This window comes from Colius striatus, chromosome 1 (assembly GCF_028858725.1).
Source record: "Colius striatus isolate bColStr4 chromosome 1, bColStr4.1.hap1, whole genome shotgun sequence".
NCBI lineage: Eukaryota > Metazoa > Chordata > Aves > Coliiformes > Coliidae > Colius > Colius striatus.
The window spans coordinates 46424319-46444981 of record NC_084759.1 but is presented as its reverse complement, the minus strand read 5'-3'; the positions used below and the strand labels follow the sequence as shown (position 1 = coordinate 46444981).

General features: G+C 36.2%; 1 long non-coding RNA gene across 1 annotated transcript; it reads left to right on the top strand.

Moving 5' to 3' along the window:
• The first annotated feature begins 8432 nt into the window (after positions 1–8432).
• LOC133629657 (uncharacterized) lies at positions 8433–11964 on the top strand. Its single transcript, XR_009821108.1, has 3 exons — positions 8433–8488; positions 10517–10577; positions 11620–11964. It is a non-coding gene; the product is annotated as an uncharacterized LOC133629657 (long non-coding RNA).
• The last annotated feature ends 8699 nt before the right edge of the window (positions 11965–20663 follow it).

Genomic DNA, 20663 nt, shown 5'->3' with positions numbered 1-20663 from the left:
TATTCCATGAAATAGGTGTAACATGCTCAGCAGTAAAAACAGGGGGAAGTAGAGGGATGTTTGGAGTTACAGCATTTGCCTGCCTAGATAACCAGACATGATGGAACTTTACTGAAAATGGCTGAACATCTGCTTGTTGATGGGATGCAGTGAATGAATTCCTAGTTTTGTTTGACTTGTACATGCAACTTTTGCTTTACCTATTAAAATGGCTTTATCTCAACCTGTGGGTTTTCTCTGCTTTACCCTTCTGATTCTCTCTCCATCCTACTGTGGGGCAGAGAGTGAGCAGCTGTGTGGGTGTGAACTGCCTACTGGAGTCAAATCACAACAACTAGATAAGAGTTTTGTGCAGTTTCCATAAAGTTAATTGAACACTCATAAGGCCTAATGAGGCCGAAAGCATAACCTTAGATTCTGTATAGTAATAAAATTGAGATATTTATTATTTTCATAAGGATATACACTCACTTTAGTTAAAATGTCATCTCCCTTTAAGTGTTTGCATTTAAACAACTTGTCAGACTGCCTCACATGAAAATATTGTTTATGTAACTTGTTTTAGTCTATAAACTCTCAAAGAATTCTATCAAGATGGGAATTAAGACAAATGTGCAGTGCAATAAGCCACTCAGACTGTTTCAGTTTTTGCTGTAGATATAATAACCTCATAGTGGAGTTTACACAGCCATTTCTTGGCTGCACAAACTTGCCAGAGGCAAATTTTGGTACAAGTATTATAGTTAACATCTGAAAGGGCAGCAAAGACAATGTCTAAAAATTATATGAAGTAACTGTGCCTGGAGATTAGGAGCTGAAAGTACTATGAAGAAGGAACCAGTAACAGAATATGAAAGAGACAATGACTTGAAATCATTCAAAGTAATATTTGATTGTAAAGACCATGTAGCTCTCAGATCAATACACAGGTGACTTAAAGCTGGTAAAGTTGATGTATGTATTTTTATGTTTATATTTGAGAGAGAGAGAGATGGTGAGCAAGACATGTATGACAGTAGAGGAGCATTCTCCAAAGGTCTAACTCCTCTGCAGGATGGTTGTGTCAGAATAGGAAGAACTACCTGACATGAGGAAGTATTGAAGCCTCATGAGTCATTATGTTATTATTTGTTGTTGTTATTTAAATAGACTTTTTGTCATTAGAATTACTTTAGTTTTTGTCGTGGTTTTGCCCCGCCGGGAACAAAGAGCCACGAGGGTGCTCGCTCACTCCTCCCCTCCCGGTGGAGTGGGAAGGCGAACCAGAGAAAAAGGGGAAAAACCCGCGTAGGTTGAAATAAGAGCGGTTTAATAGAACAACAATAAGAATAAACAGGTTCAGGGGGAAAAAAGGAACAGTTTTAACAGTACACGAGGGGAATATACAAAAGGAATGGCGCGTGCCACGGCTGCTCACCACCCAGGACCCGACGCGACTCCCCCTCCGACCGGTAGCCCCGCCTGTGCTCCCGAAGCCCCGCCCCCGACTGCTCCCTGCTTCTAGGTACTGGGCATGATGTCAGTATGGTATCGAATACCTGTTGGCCAGCCCAGGTCAGCTGCCCATGCTGTGCCCCTTCCTACTTCCTCATCAAAGTTAACTCTATCCTAGCCAAAACCAGGACAGTTTTATGCAGGTTTTTTTTTTTTCTAGAGATTTTTGTGGTCTTCAAAAACAGGACATGGAAATTAGGACTGAATGCATCCTCAACAAGATGACACCAAGCTGAGTGGTGTGACTGATGTTCTAGAGGGAAGGGATGTCATCCAGAGGGACCTTGAAAGGTTTGAGAATTTGGCCTATGTGAGCCTCAGGGAGTGTAAGGTCCTACACATGAGCTGAGAAAATCCCAAACATGAATACAGGCTGGGAAATGAGTAGATTGAGAGCAGCCCTGCAGAGAAGGACTTAAAAAGTATTCATGGACAAAAATTTGGATATGAGCCAGTAATGTGTGTTTGCAGTCCAGAAAGCAAATTATATGTTAGACTGCATCTAAAGCAGCATGGATAGAAGGTGAAGAGAGGTGTGTTTTCCCTTCTACTCCACTCTTATGAGATCTTATCTACAGTACTGTGTTTAGGTCTTGGGTTCCCAGAATAAGAAAGTAAGTCCAGAGAAGGATCGGGAAGATGATGAGAGTGCTGGAACACTTGCCTTATTAGAATGGGCTGAGAGAGTTGGGGTTGTTCAGCCTGGAGAAGAGAAGACTCTGGGGAAATCTTATAGCAGTCTTCCAAGAAAAGGAGCCCTAAAGGAAATATGGGGAGGTACTCTTTATCAGTTTGTGTAGAGATAGGATGAAGGGCAATGGCTTTAAAGTGAAAAGGGTAGATTTAGGTTAGATATAAGGAAGAAATTCTTCACCATGAGAGCGACGACACACTGGAAAAAGTTATCCGGAGAAGTTGTGAATGCCCCATCCCTGGAAGTTTGAAAGGCCAGTTGGGATGAGTCTTTGAGCAACCTGATCTAGTGGAAGTTGTTCCTGCTCATGGCAAGGAGGTGATTACTAACTAATCTTTAAAGGTCTCTTCCAACCCAAACTTTTGATTTAAGCACAAATGGCAATAATGAGCCACACAGCTGCTTACTCATTCCACCTCAAAAGGATGGGAAGGAGAATCAGGAGGAAAAGGTAACACTTGATGGGTTAAACGGAACAGCACAAAGAGAGAGTACAACAACAGCAAAGGAACACACAAAATGAGTAATGCCCTATGTCACTGCTCACCACTCGGAACCCAACACTCAGTCCTGATGGAACAGCTACAGTTCCTGTTTGACTCTCCCTTATCTATTGAGCAAGACTGTCAGCATGGTATGGAATAGCCTGGTCCGAGCCCATGCAGAATCTGGTGGAAATTAACCCTGTTCCAGCCAAACAATTTTCTTTTAATGTGCCTGCAATACAACAGACATTATACAGACTGTTAAGCCAAGGAGTTGCCCAACAACCCATGATGAGTCATTCACAAAATATATACCATCAGGATGCTTTTACAATACAGCATAGATTGGGAAAACTTGTAATTAGGAAGCTTTTAATTTTAGCAAGATAACAAAGATTTCTGTGCTTAGGCTTTCATAGCTGGGCTGTACTAACAAATGTCCAACATGTTATGCACTAGGTTTTGTTAACAGTTTTCCTAGTAGTGGATTCAAAATATTTATGTCTTTTTTTTTTTTTTTTTTTTTTTTATGATAATCTGTAATTTATGCAGTCCTTCTGAAAATGGAGAAAAATAATTTTCATCTTTCCTGTATTAAAAGTCAATCATTTCATAGGAGGCCAGACTACTCTTGCTCTTTTGTGGGTGGAAATAGTGAACAAATCCATCGTTTCCCACTACTTGTCCTAACTTCACAGCTTCACCATGAAAATTTCAACCTACTGTCAGCTCTGAATCTAGATTCCCACAAAAAAGAGATGACTCACTTTACATTCAAGGAGAAAACAATAATACTACTTGAATGACATTGATCATCTCTCTGAACTCTGTTTATTTTAAGTCCACTGGAAGTCTCCTAGAAGTCCTAGATCATGCTGGAACTAAACACAGAAAATTTGCATGAGTGAGTAGAGCCTTAATTCATAACTCCTAGACCACACAATTCATGAAAGGAGGTGACAGACCTCTGTACATCACAAAAAAATAGCCTTTGTGAAATTGTTACACTTAACTTTTACAGTTTACTGTGTACTATTTTTTCTGTTATTATTATTGATCATTTCTACCTTAATAAATACTTCCACTCGTTATGTTAAGCCTATTCTAATAGATTCTAAACTATTTGTGAGAGATACATATCCTATTAACTGTTTCAGAGAGATAAAGACATTGAGCTGTCTATATATTAGCTTAATCACAGGGCTACATAAATGCAGCTGTATCATTTTCTGATTACACTTGGACTTGGAAGCCTTCTTAGTTGTTTTGCACTGGACAGAGACCAAGTTATTAAATCCTGCTGGACCAAAATAATCTCCATGCAACGTTACTTGAAGGGTGAAAAGCACAGTAAAAATTCTTTCATTTTGGTCCCTTGTACTTAAGAGCTATTATCTTGGAACAGCAGAGTATTAATGCTAGACTGACTTCATCCTTGTGCCAACATAATGATCCCTTCTTGTAGGATGTGGTGTAAAAACATCTGAAAAATTCTGCTTGGTCCAGGTTGTGTTTTAGAAGAATTACCAATGTCAGGTCAAAGACAGCTACACTAGACTCATAACTGCAATTTGTTCATGAGTTTCAGTTTGACTTCGAGCAACCTGGTCTATTAGATGACGGATGTAGGATGACAAAGCTCATCATTGACATAGTAAGGCAGAGACAGTACTAATGAAATAGCAGTCCAGTCTAAAATCTACCTACAGCTCAAGTGTTTGGTGTGAAGCCTCATAGGAACATTTTACTGGTGGGTTGTATTAGTGTTCCAGGATTTGAAACAGGACATCTATGATGAAAATATTTGGAGGTTTGGGTACTTTTGCAGTGTACAATCTTCTATCTTTTAGAGAAAGAGGAAGCAGATGGGGCAGTAGTATCTTAGATCTCCACAGTTACACTTTCTTGGGGCTTCAAATACTGCTATGACCGTGAATAGTCTTTGTCTCCTTATGAAAGATGTGGCTTAAATTTAATCTATTGTGGTTTATTAATTTCCTTCAAGTATTTAAAATTTCATCAGTAGACAAATTCTGTTGTTTTTTCTACATTTCCACAAAGCTAAATTATCACCATTATTTGACAATAATTTCCTATGAAAATCATTCTTAGTAGATGGTTTTGATATTTCAAACCACAATGTGGAACAGTTATAAAACTGTTAAAAATTCTATTAATATTTAATTTATTTAGTTTAGATAGATGAATTTGTAAACCAAATTTGAAATTTCAACACAAATGCAATCAGTTAGAAATTTTTTTTCAAATAAAATGAAGTCAAATACATTATTTCCATTAATACTCTAATTCTTTAATAAATAAATCACACAGTGTCATTTTCATAGTTTTACCTAGAAAGTGACAGCAGCATATCCAAGTTTTATCTCACTGGAATTTTTACTTAGTATTATGTCATTATATCCTGAAGGCCCAGATGTGTGATGAAGGAATGTTGTTTCTATTGCAGATCACTTGGCAAGATTACACACATGCTTTGAATCATATAGAAAACCCAGAATCTACTTATGGTTGTAACAAGGGAAAGAAACAGGCTCTTCAGTTGCTGAACAGCTCAGCTTTTCTCTAGTTCCCTGAACTTACTTCATGGGACAGAGATAGAAGTCAGTTCTCAGGACACATTGGGAAGAAGATATAAATTGCCAATGTAACTGAAGAGGAATGGTCAACATGTCTAGCAGCAAAGGGATTTGTACAAGTTCTGGTCTATATTCAACAGTTTTAGACAATTTAAGGTTTTCTAGCTTTAACTATGTTTACATTTGTATATAAACACTCATAAATGTACAAGCCTTAATCAAAGAACAAAACAGATGTGATTCACCTTACAAATAATTGATATCTGTAACTAAATGTATATACATCCATACTGGATGTCTTAGATGTCATTTGTCCTCCTTTTTGAAGCAAATGGATAGCCATGGAGCTTTAGAGTATTTACTATGAAAAGTAATACTTTATTTTAGTTTTAAAATTCTAGTACTAAGTAAACTGTCTAAAAACCATATAACCAGAACATTCACAATGAAAAACATTTAACCTTGAAATTACTTCTGTATTAGCATATTGTCACAATTTACTGCATGTTTTCTGATGCCAGTAAGCTTATTTTTCTTTTCCATTTGGCTGTGATATTCTTCTCTCACATGAGTAATGCAAGTGAGAATGTGATGAGCCATCTTATTTTGGCTTAATATCAAGTCTTGAGAATTTGTGCTTCATGTCTGACAGCTTTTAATAGAAGTTGGATTTAATCCAATTTTATACAGTAAAAGGGAAAATAGAAAATCTTTTTTTGCTAGAGTTAGCACTCACAAAAGCATTGTATGAGCACCATGGTGTGCATTATTGGCCAGTGACTTCTTAATTTTAGTCATAGATCTAGAAGTAGCAGCAGTTCCAAGTTTGCCATTTGGCCCAGACTCTATTATAGGGACACAAAAAAAAAAAAGAGCACTCATAAAACCCAGAGATGCTAAGCTATCTCAGGGGTACTCAGTACATGTTCTCTTTTATGAAGTTGTTAATAGGAATGCTAATTAAAAGAGTGACTCTATATCAACAAATCAAATAAATTCCAGATTCTATAACTACATCAATAACGCTTTTTTGCCAACTTTCAAATATTTTAATATAAAAATTAACTGTGTTGGCTCATCTTTTTAATGGTAGCTCACGCCGTGACAGGTGGTTTATAAGAAAGAAATCTGATGTAGGTTCCAGAAAACAGTATTCCTGCACATGATACACTGAAGTGACAGAATAATAAAATTGTTTCAAGCATCTGTACAACTTTTGAAGACTACATTGCATTAAGGCAATTGAGGAGCAAAGAGTGCATGGAAAATAATTACAGAATGGAAAATGTTCACAAATAAATGTTTATCACTAATACAAATATCCGTAACAGGTTTATTAAAAACCCTAAAATCTCTACCTGTCATTGACTCTTCATGTAACATAGAAAATGACTGTCTTAAATACAGACACCAGTTAATCCGCTCCCACCTGGTATGTAATTTGTCTCAGCTAAATAACGCGTAATTCAGTCTTTTCAATTTCCAAATTCTGTTAGAAAGTAAGGAGTAGACATTTAAAGGCATGTGAATAGGATTTAGCTGTCACAATATATTTTATAATCTGTCCTAAAAGATCAAATACAGGGTGACTCTATCAGAACAATGGCCAAAAGTTAGATTCTTTAGCTGAAAGTGTCATTGAAAATCAAAGTCATGGACCTCTTGTTATTATAAAAGGAAAGGACTTACTTAAATGCCAAATAATGTGAACTGATGAAAGTCAGTTCAGTAGGAAGAAGGATATGTCTGTTACCTAGTGTGAAAACTCAAATACCTAACTGCAGAGTTTGATGGTACATGCAGGGCTGTGCCTCCATATATAAGTAAGAAGTGAAATAAGACCAAGGCCTAATCCTAAAATCCATGGCCAAGTGTCACCATCTAGTTGGTGTTCACACTTAGGTCTAATTGTCTCCAGAATTGCTTTGTCCTGGACAAATCTACAGCTAATAAGGAAGTAATGAAAAATTTCCATATTTTCTGATTGAAAATAATATTTAATCAGTGTGCAAGAAGTGGCTATCATTCACCAAATTACTTAATACAAGAACTAGGTGAAACTCAAAAAAACCTACTAGGACATCTGTTTAGAGGAGATAAAAATAAGTATTTATTTTATAAGCAGTTATTGGATTCAGGGAAGCACCACAGGATACATGGCAGACAGATATAATCAGCTATTTACAAAAGAAATTTGATAAATGTATGGACAAAATATACATAAATATGTACAGAAAGGATTAGGCAGGAATATATGTTCTAATATTCCTAGTGCAATTTTAGATGCTGGAGTGGTATGAGAAGAAGAGACTACAGGAAGTAGAGCAGCTCACATGCTTTACTGAATATCATCTTCTAGTGCTACTGCTGGAATATATCTTAACCTCTTTCTAACAGTCCTTTCTATACTTTTTATCCTGAATCACTTGGTCATTTTGCCTTGATTCAAGTGCTTTTATTTTGTTTTAGATTCCTGCTATGTAATCTTATTAAAATAATCGACCAGCTATTACGCTCTTCAAACTTTTTCCCCATGATTTTTTCCTATGATTTAAGTAACACATAACAGCAATAAGAACAAAATTCTCTTCTTCTAATATCAGTCTTGGACACATTTCAGTCTCCTTATCTTCAGAGCACAGGGAAGTTCACAGTCCTTTATATACATAGCAAATATGGATATAAATGTAAACTATCATATAGCAAGTATCAATATATATTGTGAAAGTCTCTTATTCAGTAACAGCCAAGAAATCTCTTACCCTCATCCATCATTTTTCTGCTACAACTTCACTTTCCAGTCCTAATCCTATCTATTTTTTTGTCCTTTCTCATTATACTGTTTTCTTTTCACTTTGTATGCTTTCCACTTTCCTTCTTTCTTACTCCTATTAAGTTATATCACAAGATGCATTTAAGAGGATATTCAAATTATAAGCTCTCAGCATTGGCAGTTTTTTACTGAAGAGGAGACAGAGGACATGACGGCCCAACTACAGAAGGAGTTAAACAGGCTGGCAGCAGGAATGCCAGAGAAGGGATACACCCTATAAGGAAGAGAAATTTCCTCTGTTGAAGAGATGAGGTACGTCACCTACTTTGTCTCATAGCCATCCTGGAATAAGAGTGCTTGAGGGCCCACTGCTGGGCAGCAGAGTTGGTGCTGGGGGATGGGCTCAAGGCCAGACTGAGACTCTCCATGCAGGATCATTCCTGGGGTAAGTGTACATAAGAAACTGGCTTGTGGCACATCTTTGCAGCCTCCTTGCAGAACTGTTTATGACAGTAGGATTTTACATAAGACACTGGTATGGTTTTGTTTAGGTCTTTAAAATATATTTAAGTACAAACATGTGCTAATTTACCTCGAGGGATAAAATAAAAACTGCCAAACATGCATCTTTTTCTCTCTATCTCCTTGATTTGTCCAATTTTTTTTTTTTGTCCAATTTGTCCTATTTTTCTCCTTTTCTTCTGTTGTAGATATAATGCCAGAGAATATCAATAACACTGGATCTGTAGGCTCTGTTCCTTAAGTTTTAAAGATTCACTCTACATCACCTAGGTTTCCACTTCTGCTTGTTCTTTTAGTAATTTTCAATTCATAAAGAAAAAAACCCAACTTTCCATTTGAAGATACAACTTTTCTCCTACAGTTGCCCAGCAGAATACTAGTACCAATTTCCTCAGGAAGAAAAGTGTCATAGAATAATGTAGTAAGAATGCCACAGGCTACCTGTTCCTTCACCTTTCTTCTCTCTCTTTTATTTCTATTTCTTTCCCCCTCTCTTTTTTATGTGTATGTCTTCTATATTTTTTTGTAGTGTCTACGCATGATTGGTAACAATGACCTAATTGATCAGTCATTCTGAAAGTAAAATGAGCATGTACTTAAGGCATTTTTTTAGTATTTCTGTAATTCAGAATATAAACTTGTGTTTGGGGTATTGTATTTACAAACAGATAAATTTAAATTAATAAAGCTTTCATTAGATAAACATTGGGTTTAGTCCTATTCTTTCATAAGCAATAAAAAAATCTCTAGATATTTTTCATTGCACAGTGGATAAACCATAAAAAGCTAGCTTTCTAAAGTTGTATAAACAGTTCAAGTATTTTAGTTATAGTAATGTTGTATAAATGCCAGCAGTAATTTTATTGATAAACATATGAATTTATGCAGTTGAATTCCACTACCTCTTCTGCTGAATCCAATTGCCTCAGACTTTATCATATCTAGTATGTTTGTACTGCCTGATCACGTGTGGACATTTGTTCAGACCTTCTAAATACTCACAAATTACAAATCAATACACCATACTAGGAATCACAAACTATGGGAACTAAGCACTCCAGTTCTTGTATCCTTTTGTAGCTGTCTGCTACAAAATAAGTCCACATATGAAGGTTCAGAACTTGGACACTTTTCTCATATTTTCTTTTAATTACTTTTCAACTTCAAGATATTGCTGACATGAATCTGTTTTCCTAGGGTATTATAACCTTGAATTGGATGGTTTTCTTTGAATGTCATCTTGATACATATGTCAACAGCACTAAACACAGTGATTCTATCTCCTTTTCTGCTGTCACTCACAAATACAACAATCTGTTGTATACATTCTGTTTACATAAGATAAAATTGGCTGAAAGATTTATATGCAATGTAATGAAGTTGTATCTATGAATAACAGTTAAATATGTAGTATTCATACATTTTATTATATTTGTATTAAATATTTACATTATATGCAGTCTTAAGAGCATTTAATTCCTTGCAAATTATGTAAGTGCAAGTTTGCGAATGTGAACTTTTGAATGCATATCTCTTAATTATCACATCACGTATACAGTTTATTGTAATTTGCTTTTGAGGCTGCACTCCTTGTAGACACGAGAAAGGTAGCGCTCAGTCAATAGGTTCTGACATGTGGAAAAAGACTCTATAACTCGAAGAGTTATGAAGAAAGTATGCTTTATTTGGAGTCGGTCGCAAGGGGAATCACTCCACCACAAACATGGGCAACTTGCTTGACTTATATTTGTTACAAAGTTACAAAATCATATGATTACATTATCCGCCTGTACAAAGACACAATCTGTCCCCGCTTTCACATGTAAATTAGGTCTTCTTTTCATTTGCGTGATGTCTCCCGGTGATAGCCGATGATGGTCTTTGAGGCCTTGGGGGATGAAGGCTGATAAGTCTTGAGACTTTCTCACCCCTGATCTTTTCTCAACTTCAGGTATCACTTGGCCCCTCACTGAACCGGTTTCTGCCTTCAAGGAAATTGGAGGACCCGGGAGGTATTGTGTAAGGGGATAAGCATGACCTTTTTACAGCTTGTGTGTGTAGATACTTTTATCTGTTTGAGATAGAAGCTTTAACAGTTAAACTTTATGCTACTGCGATAAGTTAGAATAAGGTTTATTAATACATGTCAGTATAAAGCTCCACATCAATTCTGCTGTTCATTTAGAAAATTTGAAACAGTAGTTTCAGGCTTACCATTTTCCAGATTCTCCAGCAAATATGAAAGATAACATAAAGCCATACTCAACAGAACTAGCTTGTATTTTTTATTTAGTACTTTAAAAACATTATAAATGGCTATAGCAGAGCTTCTGGGAAAATTCTCCAGTTTGTTCCAAATTATCACAGGTAAGAAGAGGACTTTATAGCTTACAACATTATCTGAAAGTTCAATTTGGATCCACAGTAATCTGCCTTGGCATTTGATAGTTGCAGAGTATTCCTTCTATGTTGAAGTGTGGGAATAACGAACTGGTAATTGGCAAAAAATGTAAACCAAACTTCAGAGTATGAGATTAATTGCCGGTGAATGAGATAACATTATAGAATGCCTGGTTGCTAGTGTAAGAAACAGCAGTGTGAGAGTGGAAAACAGCCAAAGCCTGAAGGTCAGTGGGATGTAAAAGTAAAAACAGGTACTATGTAACTGACAATAAATTTGGGGCTTGCATATAGCAGAGCAGCACTTGCTCACGGCAATGCTCCCCTTCAGCAATCCTGAGTGGTTTTAAGTGTGTTTCAGCTCGTTACCCTGATCCCGGCTGGCCTGAGACTGGCATTGAAGTAGTAAAACTGTATAGTAATTGATCATTGTTAGTACTACTGTACTTAGAAACACTACTGTCATTATAATCCTAGTATTCCTGTAATAAAGAATTAACCAAACTGTTTGCTAATTTACTGTTGCTAACTTGTAAACTGTGTCTACTCCTAGGTGAAGTCATTTAAGTATTGACCAAACTCTGTCTGTTAGCTTTCAAATTCTGTCTGTTTGTGGAGGGAAACTATCTGTGTAAACTTATCTGCAATTTTAAGGCTCCTTGAATACCATGGAGATCAGATGTCTCCACAGCCATTAAGCCTGAAAGAGTCAGTACTACATCCTTGCTAAAGAAGATAATGGGAAGAGGACTGGTTCAAGATAGATGATATTTGTGAAACTGAAAAACAGCCTGAAGTGCATGCCTGAGAGAAAGATTACAAGTTCACTGTGAGGAAGATGTGGAGCCTTCAACCCTGAGGACCACCAAAAGATCCTCCAGATGTCATTGTGCATGCTCTGTCTGGGAGGAGCTAATGTAAATTGTTTACTGGAACTGATTTGGATAATCCTGCCTTTTCTAAGAAATGTAATAAATATGCATATCTAGTCTGTATAAATGTAGAAAGTTTTGCTTTAAACGGTGCACACACTTGGTGGAGTGATCCCCTGTGTGCCCAGTGCTGCAATAAAGAATATCTGCTTCATAGTCACATGGCTATTGAGTCCTGATTGACCTTCTCAGCACCAAAACCAAAATACAATTGTGGCTCTGGGACTAAATCCCATGAAGACAAGCAAACAGGAACTCTGTAGTGGCAAGAGGGCATGCATAAAAACGTGCACTCTTTAGTATGTACAGCTCCCACAATGTGAAAAATAGACTTAGTCCATGTATTATGCTGCATGTAAATGTGACTCTTAAATATATAACCAGTAATCTGGTTATTTCAAGATTTGAATCTTGCTTTGCAACAGTCTGTAATACTATCTAGTGATTTTTAGTACCAGCGTTCTAAAAATGCACAGTAAAAAAAACCAATATCAGCAGGGTATTGATGTTGAAAGTTAATTATGGCAGAGAGCTGAAACATCAGAAAGCTCGTATTTTTATCATACTGATATTGTATTAATGACTTAACACAACATAGATTCTAGGAAGTCTGTTATGTCAAAGTATTCCAGTTTTCTAGAAGAGATAGCAATTATATTTTAAGTCTATGTACTAATGAAAAATTTAAAAACAATAAATCGTTTGAATTGCATAATAAGGCATTTGCTAAACTACCAAGAGAATTGTGTGCTGAGTCTTGCTCAAAACACTGGTGATCTCAATGAAGGACCCCTCTGTGGTAAAGCATATAGGTACTTAATTTCAAAGCTTTGAAATGCATAAATATGCTTGCTATTTACTACTTTGATATATAAATCACATTAAAGACTAGCTACAGACTAAAGATAGTAAATATCAGCACAAGAAAATTTAAAAAGTGGGAATTTGAGCACTTAACCAGTACTTTTAGAAGTTTATTCGAAAGTGGGTTTTTTTTGTGATTTTGTGTTTCACATTCCTATTACAATAAAAGAACTTTATAAGTAAGATACACTTTTTTTTTTTCCCACTAGTCATTTGCATTCGGCATGCTTATCTTAAAAATAAAGATAAATCACCACCTGCGAAGGCTAATTGTATCTTGGATGGCATCAAAAACAGCGTGGCCAGTAGGTCTCCCCTCTACACTGCTCTGATGAGATCTCACCTGGAATGCTGCATGCAGCTCTGACATCCCAGACATTAGGACATAGAGCTGTGGTAGTGGGTCCAGAGAAGCAACATGATCATAGGGCTGGAGTATCTTTCCTATGAAAACTAGGGTGAGAGAGTTGAGAAAAGTAGGCTTCAGGGAGAATTTATAGCAGCCTTCCAGTACCTAAAGGGACCAATATGAGACATGAGGAGGGACTATTTATCAGATTGTGTGGAGATAGAATGAAGGGCAATGGTTTTAAAGAGAAAAAGTGTAGATTCAGGTTAGATATTGTCACATTTAAAGGGGACAGAGTGGTTTGGCAGAAAATAAACCCCCTTGCATTCTAATTCTTCTCACTTAGGTGAGGGGTTTGGTGTAGTTAGGTTTAAATTCTGAGTGATGCCCAATTTGCCACAATCAATCCAGTTGTTTTCACCTCCTGTGAACTATCACAATACTGGATATATTAATTGTGGACTGCACGTTCACTTGAGTCATGCTCATGAACTAGCATGGCCACACTCCAGGGTTTGGTCTCATTCGGTGAGAAACTGTGACGATTGGCTACTTAAGCAGTGCAGTTTTATTCATCCAATAGATATACAGGTTCTTATGGATTGCTGGTGATAGTGACTGCAGAAAAAACAGGACATGCAAAACTAGACATATAAGCAATACAGCATGTGAAGTTACAAAAAAATAATAAATACAGCCTGGTTACAAAAAAAGGTAGAGTAACTCTCTAAAGAGATTTCCGAGTTTCCCGAGGAAGCATTTAGTTTAAGTCTCACCGAAGGCACCCCAAAGTGGAGGGAAGAGAGGCTCAGTCTGTCAGCTGATCCCACGAGTTGATCCCAGCTCCCTCCCAGCCTGAGAAGGAGTTTCCCTTGTCTTGTTCACAATGGTGTTATCCCCAACACCCTCCTTTTCTTTGACAATTTTTATACCTTCTTTTAACGTCAAGGTGGAGTTTGAGTGACTTTATAAATGCCTTTATTACCATTGCTTTAACATCCTCTCGTCTTGCATTTAAAGGTGGAGTTTACAAAAAATTCAGGGCACAGACTCAAGGAGTGGTCATCTTTGAGATGGAGGTGTGTTTTGGTATTACATTGAGCAAAGTTCACACAAAGTACAGAATTTTGTCAAGATTTGATGGACCATTGGCTCAGGGTACCAAAAGTGCTGCTTATCAGTTCTAGAGGACCATCTCCCTCCTGCGTATCATCTTAGAGTCTGACCACAGAGCTTCCACTCTGCTCCACACTCCATGATATTTTCAGCAAATTGCTGTGTTGTGGATTCCTCACATACCAGCAACAACTATATTCACCCTGTAAGTCTTCTTGATTTTATACCTTTCCTTAAATGGTGAACAATGCTGATTTCTAATATAAGTTTTAATGCAAGTTTTAATTTCCAGGCCACTTAAGTAACTATTGCACAGATATAAGGAAGAAATTGTTTACTGTGAGAGTGATGAGACACTGAAAGAAAATAACCAGAGAAGCTGTGAATGCCCTTTGTGTTCAAAGTCAGTTTGGACATGATTATGAGCAAATTGTTCTAGTGGAAGTTGTTCCTGCCCATGGCAGGATATTGGAAACTAACTGATCTTAAAAGGTCTCTTCCAACCCAATCTTACAATTTAAACCCTACTGACAACAATGAACCATGTAGCTGCTTACTTCTCCCACTCCAACAGGATGGGAAGCAGAATCAGGAGGAAAAGGTAACACAACATGGGATTAACAGAACAGCACAAAGAGAAAGCACAGTAACGGCAAAGGAATACACAAAGCAAGCAATGCCCAATGTCACTGCTCACCACTTGGGACCCGATGCTCAGCCCTGATAGAACAGCTGCAGTTCCTGTTTGCCTCTCCCTTATATATTGAGCAAGACTGTCATCATGGCATGGAATAGCCTGGCCCCAGTCCATGCAGTGTCTGGTGGAAATTAACCCTGTTCCAGCCCAACCCAGAATGTCATAACTATCATAGCTATAACAATTTTCTTTTAATATGCCTGCAATGCAACAGACATTATACAGACTGTTAAGCCAAGGAGTTGCCGAACAACCCATGATGAGCCATTATTCACAAAATATATATCATCAGGACGTTTTTACAATACAGTATAGATTGGAAAAACATATAATTAGGAAGCTTTTAATTTTAGCAAGATAGAATCAACAGAGATTTCCAAGCTTAGGCTTTCATAGCTAGGTTGTACTAACAAATTTCTAGATATATGTAAACAATTGTTCCAACATGTTATACACTAGGTTTTGTTAATAGGTTTCCTGGTAGTGGATTCAAAATGTTTTTTTTTCTTTGTGATAATTTGAAATTTATGCAGTCCTTCTGAAAATGGAGAAAAATAATTTTCATCTTTCCTGTATTAAAAGTCAATCATTTCATAGGAGGCCAGACTACTCTTGCTCTTTTGTGGGTGGAAATAGTGAACAAATCCATCGTTTCCCACTACTTGTCCTAACTTCACAGCTTCACCATGAAAATTTCAACCTACTGTCAGCTCTGAATCTAGATTCCCACAAAAAAGAGATGACTCACTTTACATTCAAGGAGAAAACAATAATACTACTTGAATGACATTGATCATCTCTCTGAACTCTGTTTATTTTAAGTCCACTGGAAGTCTCCTAGAAGTCCTAGATCATGCTGGAACTAAACACAGAAAATTTGCATGAGTGAGTAGAGCCTTAATTCATAACTCCTAGACCACACAATTCATGAAAGGAGGTGACAGACCTCTGTACATCACAAAAAAATAGCCTTTGTGAAATTGTTACACTTAACTTTTACAGTTTACTGTGTACTATTTTTTCTGTTATTATTATTGATCATTTCTACCTTAATAAATACTTCCACTCGTTATGTTAAGCCTATTCTAATAGATTCTAAACTATTTGTGAGAGATACATATCCTATTAACTGTTTCAGAGAGATAAAGACATTGAGCTGTCTATATATTAGCTTAATCACAGGGCTACATAAATGCAGCTGTATCATTTTCTGATTACACTTGGACTTGGAAGCCTTCTTAGTTGTTTTGCACTGGACAGAGACCAAGTTATTAAATCCTGCTGGACCAAAATAATCTCCATGCAACGTTACTTGAAGGGTGAAAAGCACAGTAAAAATTCTTTCATTTTGGTCCCTTGTACTTAAGAGCTATTATCTTGGAACAGCAGAGTATTAATGCTAGACTGACTTCATCCTTGTGCCAACATAATGATCCCTTCTTGTAGGATGTGGTGTAAAAACATCTGAAAAATTCTGCTTGGTCCAGGTTGTGTTTTAGAAGAATTACCAATGTCAGGTCAAAGACAGCTACACTAGACTCATAACTGCAATTTGTTCATGAGTTTCAGTTTGACTTCGAGCAACCTGGTCTATTAGATGACGGATGTAGGATGACAAAGCTCATCATTGACATAGTAAGGCAGAGACAGTACTAATGAAATAGCAGTCCAGTCTAAAATCTACCTACAGCTCAAGTGTTTGGTGTGAAGCCTCATAGGAACATTTTACTGGTGGGTTGTATTAGTGTTCCAGGATTTGAAACAGGACATCTATGATGAAAATATTTGGAGGTTTGGGTACTTTTGCAGTGTACAATCTTCTATCTTTTAGAGAAAGAGGAAGCAGATGGGGCAGTAGTATCTTAGATCTCCACAGTTACACTTTCTTGGGGCTTCAAATACTGCTATGACCGTGAATAGTCTTTGTCTCCTTATGAAAGATGTGGCTTAAATTTAATCTATTGTGGTTTATTAATTTCCTTCAAGTATTTAAAATTTCATCAGTAGACAAATTCTGTTGTTTTTTCTACATTTCCACAAAGCTAAATTATCACCATTATTTGACAATAATTTCCTATGAAAATCATTCTTAGTAGATGGTTTTGATATTTCAAACCACAATGTGGAACAGTTATAAAACTGTTAAAAATTCTATTAATATTTAATTTATTTAGTTTAGATAGATGAATTTGTAAACCAAATTTGAAATTTCAACACAAATGCAATCAGTTAGAAATTTTTTTTCAAATAAAATGAAGTCAAATACATTATTTCCATTAATACTCTAATTCTTTAATAAATAAATCACACAGTGTCATTTTCATAGTTTTACCTAGAAAGTGACAGCAGCATATCCAAGTTTTATCTCACTGGAATTTTTACTTAGTATTATGTCATTATATCCTGAAGGCCCAGATGTGTGATGAAGGAATGTTGTTTCTATTGCAGATCACTTGGCAAGATTACACACATGCTTTGAATCATATAGAAAACCCAGAATCTACTTATGGTTGTAACAAGGGAAAGAAACAGGCTCTTCAGTTGCTGAACAGCTCAGCTTTTCTCTAGTTCCCTGAACTTACTTCATGGGACAGAGATAGAAGTCAGTTCTCAGGACACATTGGGAAGAAGATATAAATTGCCAATGTAACTGAAGAGGAATGGTCAACATGTCTAGCAGCAAAGGGATTTGTACAAGTTCTGGTCTATATTCAACAGTTTTAGACAATTTAAGGTTTTCTAGCTTTAACTATGTTTACATTTGTATATAAACACTCATAAATGTACAAGCCTTAATCAAAGAACAAAACAGATGTGATTCACCTTACAAATAATTGATATCTGTAACTAAATGTATATACATCCATACTGGATGTCTTAGATGTCATTTGTCCTCCTTTTTGAAGCAAATGGATAGCCATGGAGCTTTAGAGTATTTACTATGAAAAGTAATACTTTATTTTAGTTTTAAAATTCTAGTACTAAGTAAACTGTCTAAAAACCATATAACCAGAACATTCACAATGAAAAACATTTAACCTTGAAATTACTTCTGTATTAGCATATTGTCACAATTTACTGCATGTTTTCTGATGCCAGTAAGCTTATTTTTCTTTTCCATTTGGCTGTGATATTCTTCTCTCACATGAGTAATGCAAGTGAGAATGTGATGAGCCATCTTATTTTGGCTTAATATCAAGTCTTGAGAATTTGTGCTTCATGTCTGACAGCTTTTAATAGAAGTTGGATTTAATCCAATTTTATACAGTAAAAGGGAAAATAGAAAATCTTTTTTTGCTAGAGTTAGCACTCACAAAAGCATTGTATGAGCACCATGGTGTGCATTATTGGCCAGTGACTTCTTAATTTTAGTCATAGATCTAGAAGTAGCAGCAGTTCCAAGTTTGCCATTTGGCCCAGACTCTATTATAGGGACACAAAAAAAAAAAAGAGCACTCATAAAACCCAGAGATGCTAAGCTATCTCAGGGGTACTCAGTACATGTTCTCTTTTATGAAGTTGTTAATAGGAATGCTAATTAAAAGAGTGACTCTATATCAACAAATCAAATAAATTCCAGATTCTATAACTACATCAATAACGCTTTTTTGCCAACTTTCAAATATTTTAATATAAAAATTAACTGTGTTGGCTCATCTTTTTAATGGTAGCTCACGCCGTGACAGGTGGTTTATAAGAAAGAAATCTGATGTAGGTTCCAGAAAACAGTATTCCTGCACATGATACACTGAAGTGACAGAATAATAAAATTGTTTCAAGCATCTGTACAACTTTTGAAGACTACATTGCATTAAGGCAATTGAGGAGCAAAGAGTGCATGGAAAATAATTACAGAATGGAAAATGTTCACAAATAAATGTTTATCACTAATACAAATATCCGTAACAGGTTTATTAAAAACCCTAAAATCTCTACCTGTCATTGACTCTTCATGTAACATAGAAAATGACTGTCTTAAATACAGACACCAGTTAATCCGCTCCCACCTGGTATGTAATTTGTCTCAGCTAAATAACGCGTAATTCAGTCTTTTCAATTTCCAAATTCTGTTAGAAAGTAAGGAGTAGACATTTAAAGGCATGTGAATAGGATTTAGCTGTCACAATATATTTTATAATCTGTCCTAAAAGATCAAATACAGGGTGACTCTATCAGAACAATGGCCAAAAGTTAGATTCTTTAGCTGAAAGTGTCATTGAAAATCAAAGTCATGGACCTCTTGTTATTATAAAAGGAAAGGACTTACTTAAATGCCAAATAATGTGAACTGATGAAAGTCAGTTCAGTAGGAAGAAGGATATGTCTGTTACCTAGTGTGAAAACTCAAATACCTAACTGCAGAGTTTGATGGTACATGCAGGGCTGTGCCTCCATATATAAGTAAGAAGTGAAATAAGACCAAGGCCTAATCCTAAAATCCATGGCCAAGTGTCACCATCTAGTTGGTGTTCACACTTAGGTCTAATTGTCTCCAGAATTGCTTTGTCCTGGACAAATCTACAGCTAATAAGGAAGTAATGAAAAATTTCCATATTTTCTGATTGAAAATAATATTTAATCAGTGTGCAAGAAGTGGCTATCATTCACCAAATTACTTAATACAAGAACTAGGTGAAACTCAAAAAAACCTACTAGGACATCTGTTTAGAGGAGATAAAAATAAGTATTTATTTTATAAGCAGTTATTGGATTCAGGGAAGCACCACAGGATACATGGCAGACAGATATAATCAGCTATTTACAAAAGAAATTTGATAAATGTATGGACAAAATATACATAAATATGTACAGAAAGGATTAGGCAGGAATATATGTTCTAATATTCCTAGTGCAATTTTAGATGCTGGAGTGGTATGAGAAGAAGAGACTACAGGAAGTAGAGCAGCTCACATGCTTTACTGAATATCATCTTCTAGTGCTACTGCTGGAATATATCTTAACCTCTTTCTAACAGTCCTTTCTATACTTTTTATCCTGAATCACTTGGTCATTTTGCCTTGATTCAAGTGCTTTTATTTTGTTTTAGATTCCTGCTATGTAATCTTATTAAAATAATCGACCAGCTATTACGCTCTTCAAACTTTTTCCCCATGATTTTTTCCTATGATTTAAGTAACACATAACAGCAATAAGAACAAAATTCTCTTCTTCTAATATCAGTCTTGGACACATTTCAGTCTCCTTATCTTCAGAGCACAGGGAAGTTCACAGTCCTTTATATACATAGCAAATATGGATATAAATGTAAACTATCATATAGCAAGTATCAATATATATTGTGAAAGTCTCTTATTCAGTAACAGCCAAGAAATCTCTTACCCTCATCCATCATTTTTCTGCTACAACTTCACTTTCCAGTCCTAATCCTATCTATTTTTTTGTCCTTTCTCATTATACTGTTTTCTTTTCACTTTGTATGCTTTCCACTTTCCTTCTTTCTTACTCCTATTAAGTTATATCACAAGATGCATTTAAGAGGATATTCAAATTATAAGCTCTCAGCATTGGCAGTTTTTTACTGAAGAGGAGACAGAGGACATGACGGCCCAACTACAGAAGGAGTTAAACAGGCTGGCAGCAGGAATGCCAGAGAAGGGATACACCCTATAAGGAAGAGAAATTTCCTCTGTTGAAGAGATGAGGTACGTCACCTACTTTGTCTCATAGCCATCCTGGAATAAGAGTGCTTGAGGGCCCACTGCTGGGCAGCAGAGTTGGT